The sequence below is a fragment of the Onychomys torridus genome, chromosome 5 (genome assembly GCF_903995425.1).
Source record: "Onychomys torridus chromosome 5, mOncTor1.1, whole genome shotgun sequence".
In the NCBI taxonomy this organism is placed as follows: domain Eukaryota; kingdom Metazoa; phylum Chordata; class Mammalia; order Rodentia; family Cricetidae; genus Onychomys; species Onychomys torridus.
The window spans coordinates 23,011,269-23,032,180 of NC_050447.1; the positions used below are offsets into that span (position 1 = coordinate 23,011,269).

Sequence of the window (20,912 nt, forward strand, 5' to 3'; positions counted from 1 at the left end):
GACAGAATTATCCTGACACACGGAGTTCTGACTAACTGCTACATGGTAGCCTTAATATAGAGATAGTTGGTGCAAGAAAAATAGATAAATCCGTGGATTTCATCCACTTCTAGACCACCCAGGAGCCAGGAAGCTGAAGGTGCTCTTCCCTAACTGGAAGGAGTTATGACAGGAAGCAGGAGACTGTGATCTGTGCTTGGGGCTGTCGAGTCATAAGAGGGAGAAGGTTCTAGAAGCACCACGGAAGGGCAGGTTTGAGAGTCACCAAGCAGGAAGGGATGGTTCGGAAATGGTTTTGGTGGTGGTGAATGAAAGCAGTTAGAACACTCAGTCTCTCTTCAGGGGATAAAGTGCTCGTCAACCCCAATGTGTTACAAAAGGTTCATTTCTTGATTAGAAAACTGTGGTTACTGAAGACCAGGGAAAGAAAGGTTAAGCCTGTGCAAATGAGAAGTTTTCAAATCTGAGGCAGGGGACAACTGGGTCCAAGTGATTCTGTGTTGTGTTCTTTGTAGTGGAAAGTTTCCCAGCACCCATGCCCCATGCCCCCTTCCCCCTAGGTGCCAGGGGCACCAGCTTCCTAGCTGTGACAGCCAGAAATGTCTCCACATATTTGCACATGGCTCCTGTTAGGGACACTTCACCTGATGGAGAAGCAGGGGTGTGCGTGTTCAGCTACTGAAGCGGGACTGGCACCATTCAAAACAGCTGGTTACATGAAGCAGAATCTGGGGCAGTATCCGAAACAGATGTTACAGAGATCAGTGAATAAGCATCTACCATGGCTCAATTGGGGAATTTCAAAAGCTGATCTGGGAGCTAATCATTCTTCAGTGGCCTAAAGAACGCCACAGCAGCCGATCCAGAGCTTTGTAAGCATTGCCAATGAAGCAAGGCTTCCTTTAAACCATACGGCAGTATAAACGACAACTGTCATGTGACCTCTTACAGGAACTCCACGTAAAAAGTCAGATTGCTGCAGACAGAAAGTGGGATGGTGGTGCCAGCAACCAAAGACAGAAAATGCAGTAGTGATGTAGTGAGTAGTGTTTCTGTTTTGTGATATGGGAAGGGTGTGTCGGGTTGTTCACACATCACTAGAATGTGCAGAACACTCCTGAACTGTACAGTTAAAATGACTAACATGCTGAGTTTCATGGCACATGTATTTTCTAAAGACAGCATATTGCGTTCACCCCGTTGGTAGTGGGAGGAGCGCACAGTCTCCAGACATTTAACCCCAGAGAAGGGCTCTGATTGGCCTGGCTTTAGATCCATCTCTACCCGGAGTAGTCAGAGGTGAGCAGGGGGGAGGGGCCATGACTTTCAGAGGCTGTAGAGAGCAGGAAAGGGCAGATTCACACATCTGATCTGATTACTCTAGCCAGGAGTATGGAGCCTGTGATGCCCGCTCTCATGTAAATCACATGGCAGGTGTGGACAGAGAAGCATCATCCTGAAAAATGGAGGAGATGGAGAGGCGCGAGGGTCTGGCAGACAGAACAGCAGTGGTGGCCCAACAACCATCGTCACCAATGAATGATGCAGCACTTTGCCTTCATTGTCCCCTGTTGTCACTGTCACAAACTGGAATGGAATTGGCTACATCCACCCAGGGCTTAGCAAGCCATGCTCACAGTCATTGTGAAGTTTGCTGACTAGCTCGGGCTTCTGCAAAGGCAAACCTGTGATTTAGAAAAGCAAAGTGTGTCCTAGGTAAGCCTGCACTTCGTGAGTGGGTAAGGGCTGGGGCTGGCACAGTTGGCTTTGCTCATCACCCTATAATGGCATTAGACATTAGGACACCACGGGCAAAATCACACCCCCATGGTCTTTGCAACTGATGAGCGAGACTGAGTTCATAGCACAGCTCCATTTTGCGGGGTCATCCCACCTGTGGGTGTCTCCAGTGCCTTGTGAAAATAAATGCAGACGCCAAGTTCAGAATCTGTGTCTCTGGTAGAGGAGCAGACACAGTGACTGATCTCTCCCCTCCATCCCTCTCTCCCTCTCTCCTCTCACTTTTTGAGACAGAGTCTCAGTATGTAGTCTAGGCTGGCCTTAAACTCGTGATTCTCCTGCCTCAGCCTCCTGAATGCTGGGTTTGTAGGAGTGCACCAAAGAAACAATGACCTTCTGAGTGTGTGTGCACGTGTGTGTGTGTGTGTGTGTGTGTGTGCATTCATATGGAGCCACAGGTCACCCCTAAGTATCATTCTTCTGGAACTATCCACCTTGGTGTTTTGTTTGTTTGTTTGTTTGTTTGTTTTTTAACACTGGGTCTCACTTGGCCTGGAACTTGCCAATGTGGCTAGGCTGACTAGCCAGGGAGGATCCATGTGTCTCTACCTCCCTGGCACTGGGATTACAAGCACAGGTCACTACACTTGGCTTTTTGTACTCTTTTTTTTTTTTTTAAGATTTATTTATTTATTATGTGTACAGTATTCTGTCTGCATGTATCCCTGCCAACCAGAAGAAACCACCAGATCTCATTACAGATGGTTGTGAGCCACCAGGTGGTTGATGAGAATTGAACTCAGGACCTTTGGAAGAGCCGATGGTGCTCTTAACCATTGAGCCATCTCTCCAGCCTTTTACACTTGGCTTTTTACATGAGCGCCGGGGATTGAACTCAGGTCTTCACTCTTGCAAGGCAAGTACTCTACTGACTGAGCTACCTCCCTGTCCTGACTACCACCTACACCCTGCCATCATTATCATCATCTTCCCCCTCCTCCTCATGAAGGCTTCTCCAGCAGGGCAATGGGACTCAGCCAAGCAGCCCCAACTGCCAGATGTCCCAGAAACAGCCACAGCTGAGCATGATGAAGAAAGAATGCAACCGGTCTCTGAAATGAGATCCTCTGTGGTGGATGTTCCTTCTTCCTCAGCATTACTGGCTCCTCTCTGTCTCTGGTTTGCTGGGGTCACCTCCCACCCCATCTTCCCCACTGGCCTGTTTTCCGGCATGTGTCTTTTTTCTACCTCTCTCTGTTGTTCACTTGCAGCTGTCAGTGCCTGGTAGCTTCTTGCCATATAATCGTTCAGCTTCTGCTTTTGCTTTTGAGCTGCCCTTGAACTTTCCTGCTGCATTCCCGGAAGCGAATCTGGTGGGGCCTGCCACTGGACCCTGCTAAAAGGTGCCTTTCTGTGGTTCCTCCCAGGCTTCTGATGCTCTGTGGGTGGTCTGATCTCCAGTCAGCTCCTCCACACAGTTTAGGCACCAGCAGTCCAGGGGGTGGGATCTCATGGTGCAGAACGGGTCCACCCATGGCAGAGCTGCTTTCTGGAGGGATCAGCAGATGTGGAGGTGGGAAGGTTGCTGGAACCCAGGAAAAAGTTCTTAGCCCTAAGACTTTCCTGTGCTGTGTTATAGCCACTGTGTTGGGCACTTCAGGGACCCAGATGAGAAAGAGTAAGTCCCTGCCTCCCCGAGCACACTGTGCACTAGGGAAACACATTATTATTCTACACAATGAACGCGGGGGTGGAAAGATGATCTGAAGGGCTTGCAGGATGGGCCACAGACTAAAGAAAGCCTTAGATGGCTTGCCTGTGGTGCACAGCCTTATGTATTCACATAAAAATAAATCTTTTGCTTAAAGTAGTAGATGGGGCAGAGCAAGGTTACAGAGGACCTTGAAAGTGTCTCCTCGCGGACACTAGGGGGTTTTAAAGGAGAGCCATTCTAGTGTAACCAGGACCACGTGGAGCCATATCCCAGCAACTGTGGTGGTGGGCTTTACAGGCCTGCAGCTTACTGGTAAAGATCGAAAGAATCACGGCAGAGAAGGCAGACTGGGAGGAGAACCCCTGTCAGTCCGTGTGGGTGGGGGGTAGTGGACAATGACCAGGAAGGTATAAAGACAGTTTATAGGTTTAAGCCCCTCCCACCACGGTTGTTCCCAAAAGCCATCTTTGCATTGTTCCCGGGTCTGGCTTCCCATTAACTCCAGCTGTCTTCCCCGCCCTGTCCCCAACTGGGCGGCGTTCTCACCAGAGCCCTGGACTCCTTTTCAGCCACTGCTGGGTCAGATAAGGCGTGGACACCAGCTTCAAGATCACCACCAAGGACTTGAAGGAGAAGACGTCGTCGTCGTGGAGGCAGAGAGTGGAAGGGACGCCCCTGCCGATGAGGACGCTAATGAGAAAAGTGGGGAGCAGGAGGCTGAGGTGAGACAGGTGAGGAACCGCTGGAGAGGACGGTGAGGCTGAGGCAGCCCGGGCCAGCAGGCAGCTGGAGGATGGTCGGACAGCGGAGGAGGAAAGGTTAAACTTAAAAGGCCGCCATGGCGTCTTCACCCCCGACTCTCCGGTCCAGCATCCAGATGCATTTGCCTGTGGGTGGAGACGCTCCCTACAGTGGGCCGTCCCACGGAGAGATGACACCGGAGATCCACCACCGCACCAAAACCACAACGTACTTTTGCAACAGGGAGGGAATAGATCCCAAACCTCAAGGGTCCCGCATTTCTCCTCTCAAGCACCTTAAAGGTGTGCTCTGTTGTGCTTAGTCTCAGACTCCTCCACCCCACAGAAACACTACTGATTTGTATCCTGTTTTCAGTTCTGCCTCTCCTACCCCAAATATCAATTGCAACTGCAAACTCTGGTGATTTCGCCCTGACTTGGCTGTTTTTTACTTGGTTATATGTGTTTAAGGTTCTGTGGTGTCTCCTCATAATTCCATAGTTATCTCTTCAGAGTATAAACCATAATTTACATTCTCCTGCATTATTGGAATTTGAGTATAAATGCAACAGGCATCAAGCTGGGGTGGGGTGGGGGTCACAGCTCGTAGACCCTGGTGGAGACCCTGGTGGAGACCCTGGTGGTAGGCAGGGCCACCAGGGATGATACATGAACTAGAAAGGGGGGGTGTCAAGGGTAACCTTTACCTCCCCAGAAAGAGAAGGAACAAAACCCGGCTCAACAAGAGTGGAAGGCAGTGGAAAAGGTGAGGAAGGACACAGGGAGAATGCTCTCCCCTGACTCAGCAAGAGGAATATCAAGAAAAACAGGCCGGCAAACAGCATCAAAGGCCACAGAGAAGCCAGGCCTGGCTGTATCTGGGAAGGCCGGTGAGATCATAGGTGACATCGTGACAGAGGGACTGAGGCCAGAGAGCACACTGCAACATGCAGACATGCCAGTGTGAAGCAGGAGGTGGGCATGGCCGGGGAAGGCTCCACATCTGAGTACTTCACTCAAGGTGAAGGGCGAGGGAAAGCGATGGTTAAGGCCAGATGGGGTCACAGGGATAATTCTGAACTTGCTGCTAAACAGAGAGACAGGAAAAAAAAAAATCAAAGTTCAGAGCATCCTCTTCAATTTTATAACATGAAACCTGTCAAGTTAATGGAGCTTCCACAAATGAGTCAGATTCTTGAGAGCATATGTTATTTGGCTCTTAAGTACTGGGCCATGACTCAGAAACACTGACGAAGAGCCACGTGTAGCCGCATATCAGCACCTATGCATTGTCAAACAGTGCCTAAGAGATCACTTGTGGGTGCACAGCTGGCAGATCAGCTGGAATTATGGAAGTAACATTTCCCTTCATGGAACTTTGCAAACCTGCATCTTTTTTGTTTGTTTGGTTGTTTGGTTTTTCGAGAGAGGGTTTCTCTGTGTAACTTTTGCGCCTTTCCTGGAACTCACTTGGTAGTGCAGGCTGGCCTTGAACTCACAGAGATCCGCCTGCCTCTGCCTCCCGAGTGCTGGGATTAAAGGCGTGCGCCACCACCGCACAGCCGTACAAACCTGCATCTTAAAATGCATTGAGACTGTGAATGTGAACTAGCAGATTTATATATTCCTTCCTTTGTATTGAAACCAATATGGGGGGGGGGACAATATTGGTTTAATTACACAAATTCTTTAACTCATGAAATTGATTTTAAAAATTGGCATTATGCATAGTGGCCAGAGTAGAGACAATGGGACTATCAACATGGCTCTGTGGGTGAAAGTACTTCCATGCAAGCTTGATGACCCAAGCTCCATCCCTAGCATCTACATGGTGGAAAGACAACAGAATCTCCAAAGTTGTCTTCTGGCCTCTACACATGTGCAATGGTGTTCTCTCTCTCTCTCTCTCTCTCTCTCTCTCTCTCTCTCTCTCTCTCTCTCACTCACACACACACACACACACACACACACACACACACACACACTAATAATAATAATAAAAATGTTGTTTTTACAAAGAGCGAGCCAATGGGAATGTACCTTGGTGGTAGGGCATTTGCCCAGTTTGCATAAGTCCCTGGTTTGCTTCCCAAAGTGGGGTTGGGGGCAGAGACACTGAAACAGAACAGCTTGAATTTTAGATCCTCTGCTGACCTCTTAGGAGCTGGGGAATCTCGGGTGGGTCACTTTATCATAAACGGGAAAGCAGCCCCGAGCATAGTGGATACAAATGCAGATACAGTAAGGTCATTCTGAGACGGGAATTCCTCCTTAGGGCTGACGCCATCCATCTTCAGCATCATCCTTCACCTCTGCCCACAAGTGACTTCGACCCACTTCCTCCTGTTTTGACAATCGAATTTCAGCAAGCCCCTCCTCAGGGAACAAAGTTGCCCCCTGTTGAGAACCACTTGCTAGGGTGGGTGATTTCCTAGGTTTTGTTTGGTTAGTTGGCAAGTCTGTTTCATTTCTTTTTTTTCTTTTTGATTTTGCTTTGTTTTTGAGACAAGGTCTCTGCTAGCCCAGGCTGGCCTTGAACTCACAATATAGCCAACCAATCCTGGTCTTACCAGTTTTACCAAGCAATTCTGGCCACAGAAGGTTTTTCAAATGTCTTTGGGAAGTCGAGGCAGGGGAATATCTGCAAAGTAACACTAGTCAAAGGAGAATGTTCCCACAACACAGTCTCTCACTACCCAGACATTTTTTAATTGGCAGGGCCTGAGACAGGGTGCCCCTCAGCTGGCCTCAACACGATCTGTTTCTATTTCTCCATACCTGTGTCCAGGGCCAGCTGCATCTGTGCTTGATATGAATCATGTTTTGCTTTGGAGAAAGGATGGACCATCCAATCAGCTGTATCCAGGGCTAACATGGGAGTGAGGTCCCTTGCTTCAGAAACACAGGAGAAGCAAAGGGGTACTCAAATGCATGGGACCCCACTCTGAGAGGCGTGATCTGAGCCATCCCCAAGTACACCTGTGTGATGGAGCGGCGGAGAGAGAGAGGCACACAGGTGTGAGTCGTGAGTGGCAATTGTCCCATTAGGCTCCACTGGGTTTGCTATTATTAAGGTTTTTGTTTAGTTTTAGATTTTATGTTTTTTATGTTGATTTTTATGGTGCTGAAATTTGAACTCAAACTTTGTACTGTGTGCAGTACAAGCACCCTACCACTGGCCTAAACACCAGTCCTAGGAATTTTAAATCCTTAGACTGGAAAAATTTACCATTTCTGCCATTTTTATGCAGACAGCTCCGTGACTTTGTTGTATAATCTTCGCCACCCTCCACCTCCAGTACTGTTTTGGCTTTCCACACAGAAGGGTACCACCCACCGATCAGCAGCCCACCCTCCCTTCTTGCCCCAGGCCTGAAACCATTTTTTTTTTTTTTCCTGTCTCCATGAACCCCACTGCTCTGAATTCCTCATATAATCGGGATCTTAAGCTATTTGACTTGTTTGTTTAAATCTATGGTCTCATTCTGCCCTTGAGCTCACCAGGTAGTCCAGGTTGGCCTCAAATGCTCCTGCCTCCATCTCCCAAGTGCTCATTAGAGGTATTTATTTCTTTCAACTTCATATTTCACCCAATGCAGGTCCCTCAAAGTCAGCCATGTAGCACGTGCCAGAATATTCTTCTGGAAAGTGCAGGAACAGTCCATATTTTGTTTAACCATTTGTTTGTCTATGAAAACTTGAGTGATTTCTACATTTTGGCTATTATGGATTGAACTGGGTCATTTTATAATGCTAAAATTCTGTGCCCCAAGGAACTCCTAAGTCCTGGACAGACTGGGACAGTTGGCCACCCTAGACATGGACCCAGCTATCAAACCAGGAGAAAGCTAGAAATCAGTGCAAGAGGGCAAAGATGCCCAGCAGGCCAGTCCACCTGCGCAGAACATGATTGTGCTGTTCCAGGAAAGGTGGCTGTTTCTGTAGAACCCCGAGGACAGAGCAGGTTGGAGAGAGGAAGCTGTCAGAGGTCTCCAAGGGGCCATCCAACTCTCAGTGACAGAATGATAGCATCTGCAGTCCAAATGGAGTACCAAAGATAAGCCTGCCCTCTCAACACACACACACACACACACACACACACACACACACACACAGAGAGAGAGAGAGAGAGAGAGAGAGAGAGAGAGAGAGAGAGAGAAAGACAGAGACAGAGACAGACAGAGAGGGAGACTGAGACTCCTCGATAACATTCATTTTGCTCAAACCTAGCCTTACTCATAAATACCAAGGTATGTCAGAGATCAAATCCCTACAAAAAAGAAGGGTTTTCCAGTATAGGCAACTTTATTAAAAAGTCCTGCATATTCAGGAAATATGAAATCTGTTTCTTCTCCCAAACTCTTGTGCATTGTTTCTTAAACACACTTGCTGCTAAAGGTTCTATATTTTTAACATAGTTTTGTTGTTGTTTGTTTACACCAGATCATTTGGAAGTAAACAGAATGCTCAGATTCTGGCCTTCAGTGTAGGGATTTTGGTTTCACCAGAGTCTGCCAGGCCGGGCTTGTTTTCCAGTCTGTGGTTGTGCGGCAGATCAGGGTTGGTAGGTTTCGGGGAGGTGTAATGTTCTATTTGCATTGGTTTCTCAACTGCCAGTGCTGGCAGATTTGGACATTTTTTAGATCATTTGTGGCACCAGAAATGGTTGGAGGAAAGGGGAGTATTTTTAACGCACTTGATCTGTTTATTACGGAATTTTTATACCACTTCTTTAGCCTTGGAGTTGAAAATTCTTTAAAAAATTTTGTCATTATATTTGTTTGTGTTATTTTGTGTGTGAGTGTTTTACCTGTGTATGTAGATGAAATTCTCAACGGTCTTGTTAAATAAGAAACACAGGGCCAAATACAGAGTTAAAAGCCCAAGAGATCTGAGCAGTAGTAAAGAGCCAAGACCACCTTATCTTACCACTTGCTGCCGTCCTTCCCCTGAGAGAGACCTTCTTCCTGTGTGTCTTGAGGTTTTTTGCTTTCCTATTCTGTCTTCTCATTGGCTCTAAGCCCAGCCACATGACTTCCTCGTCACTGCCTATCTATACAGACCTCCTGGTCTCTATGGTTGGTCCTGGGATTAAAAACTAAAGAGTCACCACGCTTGGCTGTGTCCTTAACCACACAGAGACTCTGCCTGCCATGTGATCAGATTAAGGGCATGGGCTACCACCACCTGACTTCTATTCCTGGTTTGCTAATGACCTCTGATCTCCAGGCAAACTTTATTTAACATACAAATAAAATCACATTTCAGGACAATTAAAATATCACCACATGTATGTGTGTATGTGCACCACGTGTGGGGGGTTAGTGCCCACAGAGGTCAGAAGAGGGCGTCATGTGCGGGGTTAGTGCCCACAGAGGTCAGAAGAGGGCGTCAGATCCCACAGAACTGGAGTTACAGATGGTTGCAAACCACCATGTGGGTGCTGGGAATCGAACCTGGGTCCTCTGAATAAACAAGTGCCCTTAACCACTGAGCCGTGCCTCCAGTCCCGGGTTTTAAATATCAACTTTGACACACTGTCTTTGGTTTTCTGGCAGTGTCGGTTTCAAGTATTATTTTTTAATAGACTTTTCAGTTAATGTTTTTGTTTGTTTCCATTAGATTAAAAAAAAAATGTTTATCTTCTACAGAGGTATCACCAAGAACTATCAGGTGAGCAGGGGAGGTGTAAAAAGCCAGAACATGGTGATGATGGCTCAATACTGACTGCCATAAACACCAGTGAGGTCCACATTTCCAAAGATGCAGCAGCTCTTGGTAGCTTTGCTTCGAGGCTTGGGTTGGTCAAACAGGTGTTCCTGGGTCCCTTCTGGAAGCATGGATTGGCCTTCCCTCTAGCTCAGTGTGTTAATGCACAAGAACACCAGCATGGCTGAGGCTGGGGAGTAACTTAAACAGTCAAGTTATATGTGACGATACTTTAAAAGATAAAGGATCCCTAGGGCTGCAAAGCCTGGGTAGTGTGAAGTGGAGTCATGAGGCTATTTATCAGCATCAGAAGGTGGGTAAAGGGTCTGGTAAAGCCAAAATACACAGGGAAGTTATACACTAAGAGACTCAGGCAGCCCCCTTTTTCTTCTTTTGAGGGGTCTTGTTATGTAGCTCAGTCTGTCCTTTAATTCCTCCTGCCTCAGTCTAGGGTTACAGAAGCACATCACCATGCCTATTACTCAGGTGACCTTTTGAGGGTCATGCACAAGACTGGCACCTGCCCAGGATCCTTTCCCTTCCCCAGAGTCAAAGGCCCGATTTTCCTGAATGGGAAGAGTGTGCTCTTTTTGGTACATGAATAAACTGGTGGTTTATATATTCCCCTTTTAGCTGATACAACTCCGCCCCCCCAAAACCCTTCAAATTTTACATTTGCTTTATTTTTAAGTTTCGTAGGATTTTAAAAGTATAAAAAAAGTGGAGGCACAAATTAAAAATTCGAACCTTGCAAAGATATTTATGGTTAAGATGAAGTCCTCTTTCCCTTTGCCCGTCCTCTCTAGAGGAAACTATGGCTTCCATTTTTGCTAATATCTTTCCAGAAGTACAACATGCAAATACAGGCACATTTATATATACAACTGCCATTTTTGTTGTTTTGTACCTTTACTTTTTAATTAATATTTTAAAAAACATTTTTGTTTACATATAAGAAATAGCACCGATTTTGCTCTACTTCTGAAACATATTCCTTTTCAACTTTATTTTAAGATCAGTCTCACTAAGTTACCCAGATAGACCTTAAACTTGAAATCCTCCTGCCCGGGCCTCCTGAGTAGTTAGGATTACAGGCCTGCATCAGCAGGCACATTATAACAGCTTACAGAGTTTCATATGACATCATAAGCAGGGTGCTAACACTGATACAATTTATCCATCTTGTGAGAAACATTCACAAGAAACATTGTCCTGTTCACTGATGCTTGGGTAATTGTCAATTTAAAGCCATTTTCAATAGTGGATGAGGACATAGACACTTTGGGAAGGCGAACTGCTGAGTCCTAGGGTGGGTGGTGCCTTTGGGAGATACTGCTGACAGTTTTCCACAGTGGTTGACCACCCTATGCTCCCATGAGTGCTGTGGAGGAGTTCCGCTTGCTTCACAGCTGTGCCAGCTTTTCTGGCCGCCCCACCTTAATCCTTTAACTATCCTGTGGGTGGAGCTGCCTCCCCTTCCCTCTTTTCAGTGGTGGTCTCAAACCCAGTCCCCACACGGACAAGGCAAGTGCCGTATCCCTGCCTATGTCCCCAGCCTAGGATTTTTACTTCACTTGCATTTCCTTGGTGACTAATGATGCTGAAGATGTTTTTATAGGTTTATTTTCCCTGGCTTTATTCTACGCTCTTTACTGTGAACAATTTCACATACCAAATGTTGAAAGGATTAGAGAGTGAGCCTCCATCTGCCCAGAACCAGATCCCAATAGTTGACAACCTTTTGTAATATTCTCTCCCTCTTCCCTCTCCCTCAATCTTGATCATTCTGTTGACCACTGTTAAGTAAGTTTCTGTCATGACGACACTTGATTCATCACTGTCCTGGGAAGTTCTCCTAGAAAGAGGCCCTGTTCTCCATAACTACAAAATCATGAGTGCATCGAACACTATTAACAATAAATTCCTTAAAATGTCATGTGCTAGTCCATGTTCAAATCTCCCAAAGTATGAAAACTATTGATAATCTTTTTTTTTCTTGAAGCAAAGAGGGTTGGTTCGTTGTATTTGTTACACACCGCACACACACACACACACACACACACACACACACATACACACACACACACACACACACCCTCCCCCACACACATATCTTTAAACAGACACCACCACCACCCATAACGTTGACTTTCTTAAGGGCCAAACTCTACCCCAGTTGTCTATAAACAGATTTTTATTTTGAGACAATGTCTTATGCTATATTCAGATTATCCTCAAATGGAAACTTGCAATCCACCTGCCTTAAAGTCCCAAGTGCTCTATCACTAAGACTGGTTTAGGAATTTTAAAACATATATGTTCTAGAACTTTGGTGGCTTAAAATAGTGATGTTTTATCTCATACTTTGTGGATCAAAAATCTTGGCAGGGTCCAGGCAAGCCATTGTTCTTTTTCCAAGACATCATGAGAATCAGTTGTCAGACGACTGGGTATGGAGGTGCAAAACAGCTTCCCTCATGTCTGGCACCTGAGTTGTGATGGCAGGAAGCATGGGACCAGCTGAATCTGCTCAATGGAATATGTCTTTTCGACCTCTCTAGCATGTGGCATCTTAGGTGACAACTCACAGCTTCGGGGAAGAGCCTGTCTGGGACATGACAGAAGATGCATTACGTCTTATACTTACCTTGCCTTATAATCCTCATCACCCCCATCGCTCTCCATGTTCAAAGGCAGCAGCAAGCTCTCCCTAATACAGATGAGTGGCAGCTTGATTGAACTTCCATAAATGACCTGTCTTTCACTCGTGCAAAATCCACGTCCTCTTGACTGGAGAGACGGCTTAGCAGTTAGGAGCATTTGCTGCCCTTATAGAGGACCCAGGTTTTGTATCCAGTACCCATATGGTGGCTCTGGTTCCAGGGAATCTGACACCTTCTTCTGACCTCAGGGACCAGGCATGCATACGGCACACATACAAAACATGCAGGCAAAACATTCATACACACAAAATATAAACATGAATCTTTAAAAATCCACAGCTTCTTTCATGAGGATAAGTGACCAGCAAAGGCCCGTGTGTTGAATGTTTGGTCCCTGCCTGTGGTACTTGTGAGAGGTGCTGCAGCCTGTAAGAGGTAGGGTCTGCCAAGGCATCTTAGATGAGTGGGGTATATCCAACACAAATAACAATTTATGATGAATTCCTTGATGATGTCTTAAGGAGATAGTGAGAGCCCAGCCCCTTTTCTCCCTCTTGTCTATGTCTTGGCCATGAAGACAGCAGCTTGTCTCACTATGGACTGCTGTCATGATATACTGCCACCACTGCTCAAAGGAACAAGGCCAACTTGCCGTGGACTGAAGTCTCTAAACTGTAAGCCAAAATAAACCTCCTTTCTTTGGAAGTCGATTATCTCTGGCATTTAAAAAATGGTAATGGGAAGCTGACTGGTTCATAAGTCCTGTAAAATCTCATTCCTTGGCAACATCAAGCTCAAGCTTTGGGATGGTCCTTTCCTCACAGGGTCCTCTGTAAAGTTGCTATAGGAGCACATCCTTAGGAGTCTCAGGAGCATTGTGGTTGAGCTGAGAAGCTAGTATAATAAAAAGCTGAATGGCCAATAGCTAAGCAGGAAGTATAGGTGGAAGTTCCCAGGAGAGAAAGGAAGAGGAGGAGGAATCTAGATATGCAGGAGATGCCAAGACACAAGAAAAGGAAACAGGAGGTGTAAGATAGAAGAGAGGTAACGCCACATAATAGAATGTAGATGTGTATTAATGGGTTAATTTAAGTTATAAAAGCTAGCTAGAAAAGCAAGCCTAAGCTATAGACCAAGTTTTCATAATTAATAGGAAGTCTCCATGTCATTATGTGGGAGCTGGCTAGTGGGACAGAAAAAGACTCATTACTGTGTGCATGGGTATACACACACACCACACACACACACACACACACACACACACACACACACACAGGCAGGTCGGAGGACAACTTGTAGGAGTTGGTTCTCTCCTTCTACCACGTGGGATCCCAGGGCTGAACTCAATCATGAGCTGTGGTGACAGGTGCCCTGACCTACTGAGCCATCTCACCCATGCCGACGGTTCTTCCTTAAAGCTTTCATAAGCACTTGCCCATCTAGGGTAGAATTCACGTGGCCTTCTGAGCTTCCACATCATTTTGGACGTGACTCTTATTGTCATGCTCCCCTTGTGTACTGACAGATTCCTTCACAGTCCAGAACTGTCACACCCATCCTTGTGCCCACGTTTGCAGCCTCAGGGCATGTAACAAGCAACTGAACATCCGGATGAGTGAAGGCAGTCTCCCCCATTTTCTTCTCAGAGAAATAAATCTGCTTACCACCCTTCCTGTTTAAGAAAGTCCGGCCATAGATTAAGCTATAACATAGATAACCACATATAACTATAGGAATGGTAAGAGGTATTTTGGTGAAACTGTAAACAGAGAAAAGGGAAAGTTGGATTACCAAGGGCCTCTATTATAGTGGGAGCAATAGCTGCTTCTTTGCCAAGTGAGGAGGGCGACACACAAGTCTCTCTGAATAAATAAGATGGGTTTACAGTTTCATTAGTACTGCTGAAGACTGTGGGAAGAATCTAAAATCAGCACTACCCACATAGAAGGTCGCATCATGCCCATCAATTTATTTTGATCTTGTGGAAGGCGTTTTGGAGCAGGGCTTAAGAAATAGCTCAGCCAAAAGAACATTCACATTATGTAAAAATGAGCCCCGCTGATTTTAATCTATTAACCTTACATAATAAGATTTCAAACATAGCACTCTAATTTCATGATACAAAAAAAATTACCTTACTACAGTAATTTGTTCTAATAGGTGATAAACTCTACCTGATCATTTGCAGGGGGAACAAGTTGAGCAGTAACTTCTCACCTTTAAATGCACTGAGAAACTTGAGTTGGAGAGGAAGCCAAGAGGAGTAGCCCAGTCCAGAGTCACAGATGATGGCGGCTATTTAACAAGCATTCAGTGAGTGCTTGCTGTATGCCAGACGTCATTTGTGGCACTGAGGATACAGGCGTGAACAGACACAGTTGATGATGTCAGTTTTTGAGGACTTCCTGTGGGCTTTGACCTGGGAGCAGAGTTCTGTGCAAACAGGCTCATTTCTGCCTCATTAACCCCATCTTACAGACACGGACGGAAGCTGCTTCCTGGCAGTCACAAAGGTGTCTCAAGTGGTTGAGGTTAGACACCAGCTGGTACTGATGAGTTCGGAGGCCACACAGCAATTTGGTGGAGATGGAATGTCTCACCAGAGGGAAAGAGCCATTTTCACATGTGGTCACTGTCGGCTGAAGGACTCCGTCCTCACAGTTGCTGTAAAGCCGACATTCAGCATGGCCGTATCTCAGCTTCAACTAGAGAAATTAATGGAGCTCAGTCAGTGGACTGTCGCATGGCTTGTGGGTCTAGAGAAACACTTGGGACTTAGCCTGTACCTTGGCAGAATATTTTTTAACCCCTGATTTCTGCATTATTTCTTGCTGTAGGAGTCACTAATAGTAAATGCCTAAAATACACTTGGCAGTAGGGATACTGGGATGGGGAGAGACTGAAAACCTTCCCGCCCCTACCGCTATGGAGCTAACATTCAGAGAAGGGTAACCGATTGAAGTACTAAGATAGAGAAAACATAGTGTATTGAGAGTGATGGGGTAGGGGGGCGGGGGGAGAAAAGAGGGCTTTTAGTACATTTTGCAGAGCTGCAGCAGAATACCACATACTGGGTAATTTGTAAGGAACAGAAATGTATCCTTTCACAGTTCTGGATCCTGTAGGGTCCAGTTCGAGGCCCCAGGGTCTGATGAGAGCCTCCTTGCTATTTCCTCATATGGAAGAAGGCAGAGGAGAAAGAAGTCATGCCCATAATCCTTTTTATTCACTCATGAATCCATTCATGCGGACAGGGCCCTTGTGACCTACACACCTCCCAACAGTGTTGCATTGGGATTAAGTTCCAATCTATGTGTTCTGAGGGCACATTTAAAACATAGCAGGTAGCCAGGCGGTGGTGGCGCACGCCTGTAATCCCAGCACAAGGGAGGCAGAGGCAGGTGGATCTCTGAGTTCGAGGCCAGCCTAGTCTACAAAGTGAGTTCCAGGACAGCCTCCAAAAGCTACAGAGAAACCCTGTCTCGAAAAACCAAAACCAAAACAAACAAACAAAAAACATAGCGGGTAAATATCAAATATGAGCAAAACAATAATTAGAACTGTAGCTAGGGAAGGCTTCATTGAGGCAGTGGAGTTTGAAGAAAAACCCGAGAAGAGACCAATCTTGTGGCAACGCAAGAGAAAGACAATCCAGACGGTGAAACAGACAACTGCAAAGCCCTGAGGAGTGAATGTCTTCAGTCTCTAAATAACAAAACGGAGGTTATGGACAGAAGCAAGATGAGACAGACAGCTAATGCTTGGACTAGGTTTGCAAGTGTGTTCAACCTGCAAGCTGAGGCCCACATGCAACCACTATAGCTACAAATGTGGCCCAACACAACATCATAAACTTACATAAAACTTTATGAGGTTTTGGCCACTGCCTTTGTGACTCAAAGTGTGAGGTTCCTGGGTGTAACTATGGAAGCTGACGATGAGTTTTTGCGGCGTCAAAAGTTGGACACACCTGCCAGAGTGATGAGAAATGACCAGCTACTAGACCTTCTGTGACGGCAAAGGTGAGTTCTGTGGATGGGCCAGTGCCTGGAATAAGAATTAGGAAGTGGGGCTGGAGAGATGGCTCAGTGGTTAAGAGCGCCGACTGTTCTTCCAGAGGTCCTGAGTTCAATTCCCAGCAACCACATGGTGGTTCACATCCACCTGTAATGAGATCTGATGCCCTCTTCTGTATATATATAATATATACAGAATTATAATAAATAAATAAATCTAAAAGAAATATTTTTTTTAAAAAAAAAAGAGTTAGGAAGGGATCAGGAAACCCTGCCAAACTCTACAGATGGAGCCCCGTGCATTTCTCTTTCTTCCTGCCCCATGGGTCCTCCATACCCCTTGGATTTGGATTTTTTGTCACTTGCAGTATAATTTCCCCCACTCAATGAGAGAAATTTAGACCGCTCTGGCATTCAAAAGAGCCGACTTAGCTGAGTCTAGTAATGAGATCTCTAATCCTAGCACTCCAGAGACGAGGCAGGAGGATCATGAATTCATCAGCCTCAGATACATAAAAAGAAACCTGTCTCAGAAAAAAAAATTAAAGCAGAAACAAAACACAGACAAAAAGCAGGTTTAGAGTCAGGGAATGTGGTTCAGTGATAGGGTGCTTGCCTAGCATGCATGAGTTCCTGAGTTCAATCCTCAGCATGGGACACACACACACTTGCATGCACACACACATACATACACACTCACCAGGAGGATATAAACACGTGAAAACTGCTTGTGGTTTTGCAAATCTAAAGGCTCTGACTTCTGAGGTTAGGCCATGACCGCTAATGCAGCTCCTATCACGTTCACTGTGCTCTAAAGCACTGCTGCTCCAAGAGTCTGCAGTTCTCAAATGGCTGGCTGCTCTATTCTCGGGGATCCAGCAGACACTGTCAGAATGCAGGACTGCAATCCAGTGCGTCACTAACACAGTGAACACAACACGGAGTTTATATAGATCCAAAGTCTTCTCAGTACACTACTGGTCTATTGATTAGTTGGCTTAAGAGCTTTCTTGGCTCTTAGGACATAAACCATAGACAGATTCGTATTCAATAAACCATGTGCCACTCCATCGAAGGATTGGCTGTTTTTAGCATCACGAACTGAAACCTTCACTCTTTTCACCTGTTCTGGTTTCTTCACGTGTTTACTCCTTAAGGAGAAGAGAGATTAAACGGAGTAGCAGTACACAGCAGTGGGTAGTTTCATCAGAAGCCAAGACATTAAATGAGAAAAACAAGACCATCTGATTTCATCTTGATCCTTTCAGTATTAGCATGGTGTTTGCATTTAAAGTCAATATTCTGGTCTCTGCACAAAAGTGATACTCTTGTGATGTGGTTAACTCATTGAGTTTTTTTTTATTATTATTATTTCTATGTAAAAGTAGCTTACAGTCCTCAGCAGTAAATGACCTATATTGCTTTCAAATAAACAAGTTCATATTTCTATCCCAAACTATATCTGCTGCCATATCTCCATCTCAGCAGAAAAGTATACATTATCACTATGGATTATATTTACTTAATTTTACAATTGTATTCATTTATGTGTGCAGCATGTGTGTGTGCAAGTGTGCATGTGTGTGTGCATATGTGTCCCATGCAGAGGGGGGCCCTGCATGTGTCATATAGGGAATCGAACTGCAAAATAAGAATGGAAACATGGTGCAGATTGACTTTGGGAAGTCTAATACCAGGTGATTCATTGTCAGCATATTTAAAACATAGTACAATTTGGGGAAAGTTTCCAGGCCACAATCAGTCCAATTCCAGGTGCACAATAAAGCCTACGGTGTGACTACATAGAGACTCTTTTGCAGAGTGCATGTGACCATGAGGGTTGGTTCTATAGCTGAAAGGCCTAGAATCCAGTGTGGCCTCTAACCAATAGCACAAAGGTCAGAAGCCATAAAGTACATGTGACATCTCCCCTAAAGATGGGCTACAGTCTAGGGAGGGAAGAGTCTGGGATGATCAGTCTGAGGAATTTGGGTGAGGACTGTCCTTTCAGAGAACAGAAAGGTCACCAGGTCGTTAACCAAATCCACTCTCAGCTTTCTAGATGGAATGCAGGCATTTGATATCTCTCCTCTATTGAAGAGACACCCCTTCGTGATTAACGTTAAGGATTCACTTAGTGCTTCTCTGTGAGTACCAGGACCTCTGTGCTCCCAACACCATGCTGAGGCAAGTGTACAGGAAACATTGGCTTTGTGTATGTGTTAGATAAACTGGTTTGGGACACAGACTTGGAATGGCTGATTTATAAACTAAAGGCATGTTCACAGGTACCTTGTTTGCCATCTCTAGGAATTAGCTAACTCTAGAGAGGTAATTCCTCCCCATGTGCTCAAGGGTTAAGAGATCATAAAATACTGACAAGGTGGTAGCAGCAGAGTTGGCAATGGTTGGACTGTGTGACTGCTAATGCAGGAAGTCAGTGTGACTCTGTTGTGTAAGAGAAGCATGGAGAGAAGCTAAGGATGATGATTCCATTCATAGGATGTTTATGGAGACCAGCACTGAAAAAAAGGGGGAGATGAATGTAAATTTCCCTGGTTTCTTATTACCACTGCCAATAAGAATTTTAAATATGGTGGGCACAATACTGATAACCCTAGTAGTACCTGGAAGCCTGAGGCAGAAGACTCCTGAGTTTAGTGTCAGCCTAAGCTGCTTACAAGATGTTGTTTCAAAAATATGGTCGGATATTATAAGTGAAGGGAAGGCAAGTATTATTTGAGGTTAAAATGGTTCATTTATAGGACTGATGAAAACAATTTTATTGCTTCCCTCTCTAATACACTTTTCATTAAATGCAGATTTCTTCCATCTACAGCAGGGTGACTTCTCAATAAACTTATCATAAATTGAAAACATTAAGTGAAAATACATTTTATCCCTTACCCTACAAGATATCATGTTTAACTCAGTCTGCCTCAAATGTCCTCAGGACACAGCTGGGCAAAATCATCTAACACAAAACCTATTTTAAAACAAAACACTGAATATCTCATGTTGTTTGTCAAATACTGTATTGAAAATAAAAACAGAATGGTTATATGAATACGTTTTTGTACCATTGTAAAGCAAAAAGTTGTTAGCAGGACCATTGTGAATTGGGAAGGCAGCTGTATATAAAATCTGGATACATGCAGGAAATTGCCAACAGTGTCAGCACATGCCTATCTCATCCTGTCATGTCAACAAGCACATTATTCATAATTGCTTTTAGAGATAAGGTCTTGCCATGTAACTCAGTCTGGCCTCAAGCCTGAGATCCTCCTGCCTCAGCTTCCCCATTGATGAGATTCTAGGCATGTGCCACCATGCTTGACACCACTGGGATCTTTTAAATTAACGCCTAGAATAAATTATTTTAAACTGACTAGCAATGGTTGCTCAAAGAAGAGGAAAGAAGCAAAGAAAGTGGTGTAAATATTTTAAACACTCATTTAACTCAACTGTTTTGGCAAGAAAAAACAAGCGACTGTTGCTTAGCAAATGTAAAGTTCTAGTCCGTATTTAGAAGGCTATTGCTTAAATATAGTGAATTATGTGAATACATTAACAAATTGTTTCATTCAAAAACTAAAAAAGGATGCAAAAGATGAAAATCATGCACACACACCCCTTCCTGTGTACACATTGCTCACAAACTCCACTACCCCAGGAGTTCCCTTCCACAGTCGGTAAGTTCTGCAGCACACCTCAACCATCCCCCTCAACGTGCATTTGTGTGAGTAGTGCCACAAATGCTAGCACCAAGCAACCATGATCTTTTCTTGTTCTGGACCCATGATAACACTTGGTACTGGAACTCTCGAGAGTAGGGTGGCTGTCAAAAGACTAACGGGACTAGTCTAATTTCCTCTTTTAGGAACTGAAACTAAGAGCCACAAGAGGAATTTGTCAGTTGACAGCAAAGCAAGCTGGAAGGTCCTGGAAAAGACTTTGCCACCCATGTGTCAATCTACCACTCCATCCAAGTTCCCACCCTACTTGAACCCATACCCTACCAAAATACTACACACAGTTAGACATTTGGGCTAGTGCTTGGGTTTTCTTTTCTTTGGGTTGTTTTCAAAGACAAAAATTAACCTATCAATGAAAAGGTTGCAATAAAGCGGATTTAATGAGGACAGGAGTGGATAGTATATAATGGTTTTAGTTGAAGCCCCCCAAAGATATTTTTAATTTTTATGTATTTATTTAAAGGGTTGCATGGATACAGTCCAGTTAGCACAAACGCACGCGGTCCCTTCAACGAAGTCCAAGCTGCTAAGCTCCTTTCCCAGCCTAGGCTACCAGTTGCGGGAGAACTTCCGGC

At 45.1% G+C, this 20,912-nt stretch overlaps 2 long non-coding RNA genes across 5 annotated transcripts; both read left to right on the top strand.

Annotated features, from left to right (window-relative positions):
* The first annotated feature begins 751 nt into the window (after positions 1-751).
* LOC118584231 lies at positions 752-2,529 on the top strand. 4 transcript variants are annotated; one of them, XR_004945015.1, is made up of 4 exons: positions 752-1,039; positions 1,179-1,299; positions 1,385-1,716; positions 2,502-2,529. It is a non-coding gene; the product is annotated as an uncharacterized LOC118584231 (long non-coding RNA). The 4 variants fall into 4 exon arrangements; XR_004945016.1 differs by lacking the exon at positions 2,502-2,529 and adding an exon at positions 2,446-2,473; XR_004945017.1 differs by lacking the exon at positions 2,502-2,529 and having other exon boundaries at positions 752-872; positions 952-1,039; positions 1,385-2,033.
* Positions 2,530-2,634: 105 nt separating this feature from the next.
* Positions 2,635-4,616, top strand: LOC118584230. The gene is made up of 2 exons (XR_004945013.1): positions 2,635-3,143; positions 4,024-4,616. It is a non-coding gene; the product is annotated as an uncharacterized LOC118584230 (long non-coding RNA).
* The last annotated feature ends 16,296 nt before the right edge of the window (positions 4,617-20,912 follow it).